The sequence below is a fragment of the Pteropus vampyrus genome, unplaced genomic scaffold (assembly GCF_000151845.1).
Source record: "Pteropus vampyrus isolate Shadow unplaced genomic scaffold, Pvam_2.0 Scaffold160, whole genome shotgun sequence".
Lineage (NCBI taxonomy): Eukaryota > Metazoa > Chordata > Mammalia > Chiroptera > Pteropodidae > Pteropus > Pteropus vampyrus.
In genome coordinates, this window is record NW_011888941.1 from 3315638 (window position 1) to 3318788 (window position 3151).

The 3151-nt window shown below is 38.6% G+C and overlaps 1 pseudogene; it reads left to right on the forward strand.

Moving 5' to 3' along the window:
• The first annotated feature begins 1503 nt into the window (after window positions 1–1503).
• LOC111745677 lies at window positions 1504–1622 on the forward strand (annotated as a pseudogene).
• The last annotated feature ends 1529 nt before the right edge of the window (window positions 1623–3151 follow it).

Consider the following 3151-nt stretch of genomic DNA (forward strand, 5'->3'; position numbering starts at 1 on the left):
CCTATCTAATTTTATTTTCTTGCCCTTGAGATAACATACTAAGAATACAGTCTCACATATTCTCTCCCAGCTACTAGTATATGTTGTTCAGGTCCGAAAGCACATTTGGAAATACATGCTACCACTGTTTATCAGGCCCAGGTTATCCAGGCTGAGTTACACTATGACAGCCCTAATTATGGTCACTGTGGCCAAAAGGGAAAGGGGTGGGTCCTAAGAGGTCCATATGTTATTTTGTTAGAGAAAGTCTTCTGCATTTCCTTCTATCTCATGATTAGCAGAAAGGAGTGCTAGTTCTTAATATGGAGAATTGAGCCTTGTCTGCAGGCTCAGGAAGTTCAAACGTGTCTTGTCAGTCATCTATAGGCATCTACTTTCATGTCCTATTCCATGTCAAAAGGGCCTAACTTGGGTCCTGACCTTGCAATAACAGACCTGCCTTGGTGGGACAGTTGGTCACATTTGAAGCTCATCTTCTCTGACTACTACAACCTGGGCTTCGTTCCTCGACTTTCTTTCTGCACTCTGCTATATATGACAGCTCCTTGTGAAACAGAAGTGATATCAGCAAAATGCCAGAGTAAGTAGCTTCACACTCTCATTCCTCCACAGAAATATCACAAAACAAGTAGGCACTGTCAGAACCAATGTTGTCAACACTCTGGAAGATGGTTAAAGGTTTGCAGTATAGAAATGAACACCGAACCAAGACAGTAGGAAATATTTATGGTGTTTTTACTTGTCTTTGCCCTACCCTCTCCATGGCCAGGTGGCAGTCTTGAAAAGGAAAGCTTGTGTTGCCAATATGGGATCTTGGTCTTGCTATCAGAGGGGAGCAAAGGAGACTTTAGCTGCAAGTTATTAAATATGTTTGTCCTAACCCATCTGAAGACTGCCTGAAGGACTGATGCAGGGTGCTGGCTTTTGTTTCACTTTACTCAGAGTTTGTACCAGAAAGGTAGCATTTTTTCAGTGCTATGCCAAGAAGTTATTTGCAGATGCCTGGGGCCAAAGATGATGCTCAAAACTATAATAGATGATTTAAGGCTTGGGAGCAAAACTGGAGAGTTTCTTTGGAAGCTAGAGTATTTAAAAACACCATGTATATGGAAGAATTTGGCTGATTCCAAGTTTCAGTGCAAATCCAGCTAAGTGCTGAAGGAGTGCCCAAGCACAGAACTAATCTACAAAGACTGGGAGAGGTGTTGTGGTATTGTTTTCAGGGTTTGTTTTTGTTTTTGTTTTTGTTTGTTCCTAGCATTCAAGAAAATTTCTGTCAAAATACAGCTAAATACAAACTAAGGAACAGACACTTTAGTGACCACACACAACAAGGAATATAGCCTTTGAAAATTAGTTGAGGAAAGTCACAAAACAAATTGGCTACTACAGCCTTCAATTAAAAAAAAAATTACTCTGAGAAGTGGGAAGAATCTGGTTTGCAGAGTTGCCACTTAAATTAGACACCTAAATGTCTAATTTTCAACTAAAAAACCATCACAAGTCTATGGCCATGCCACCCTGAACAAACTTAATCCTGTCTGATCTTGTAAACTAAGCAATGTCAGGCCTGGTTAGTACTTGGATGGGAGACCACCTAGGAAGACCAGGTGCTGTAGGTGTAAAAAATAAAAAATAAAGGATTGTAAGCTGACAAGGTCCTTGCAATCTGTGAAGTCAACCAAGGATCGCCTCTCCTAAAAAAAATTAAAAATAATTAAAAAAATAAAAAATAAAAAATAAACCATCACAAGACATACAAAGAAACAGGAAAACATTGTCTACTCAAAGAAACAAAATAAATTGACAAAATCATTCCTAAAAATATCCAAACATCAAACTTACTAGAGAAAGATTTTAAAACAACAATCTTAAGTATGTTTAAAGAATTAAAAGAAAACGTGGACAAAGAAGAAATAAAATCAGAAAAATTATGTCTGAACAAACTGAGAATATTAATAAGGATATATTTTTAAAAGAAGCCAAACAAATTCTAGAGCTGAAAGCTTAATAACTGAAATGAAGCTTTCACTAGAGGGATTCAATATCAGAGTCAGATAGACAGAAGAAAGAATTAGTGAACTTCAAGATAGGACAATAGAAATTATAAAGTCTGAGGGGCAGAAATGAGAAAAGATTTTAAAAACTGGATAGAGCTCAAGGAATTTGTGAGACACCATCAAGTATACATACATACACATTATGGGAGCACAGAAAGAGAAAAGAGAGAGAAGTGGGTAGAAAGAATATTTGAAGAAATAATGCTCGAAAACTTTCCAAATTTGATGAAATACATGAATCTATAAATCTAAGAATTTTAATTAATCTCCAAGTAACATATATTCAAAAGACACACATTGAGATGCATCAAACTTTTGAAAGCCAAAGCACACTCCCCTGGGAGGATCTAAAGGACACTACTCCCACCAAAGTGTTAAGAAATGGGCCACCAGCACCACTGAAGAACTCTGTGGTGGTGTCCTCTGTATGCTAAAGATAAGGGTGGGAGATATTGCAATAGAAGAGGTTCCCTGATCTTGATTGGAACAATTGAGACCTGGACTCCTAGAGGCAGATGACACTGCATTCATACTCAGGGATGTTCCTGAAAGTCATTGGTAAAGGGCATTCTTCCTAGTGGACATAACTGCAGATAGTACCTCAGTCAGTCTACTTGTGTGGAAGGAGAGATCTGGATCTACATTGATTCATGAGCAATGACTCACAAAATATGTTACTGATAAGGAATTTAGAAAGAACAAAATGGGAGAACTGATGGTGAGCAGCTCTTAGTGAGAGGAATATGGTCAACCTCTTGGAATGGCCACAGAATGTATCATAATTCAAATTCCACATAAATCCTCACAAGAGACATCCGTCACAAGCAAGGGGCTCAACTATCAGGTGTACAAGATGACATGTCCTGTAGCTGTCAGCCAGCCCTTTCTCCACCACCCTAACAATTATCAAGTGGCCCTCGTGGCAGGAATGGGAGCTGTGCAGCAGAAATCTGTCTTCAAAATGATAAACTCATAAACTGGGTATGGATTTGCTTTCTCTGTCCATGGTGCTCTGCCAGACCCACAGACTTTGGGCTTAAAGAACTCCTTATTTGTAGCCATAATATACCTTACAGTATTGACTCCAAATA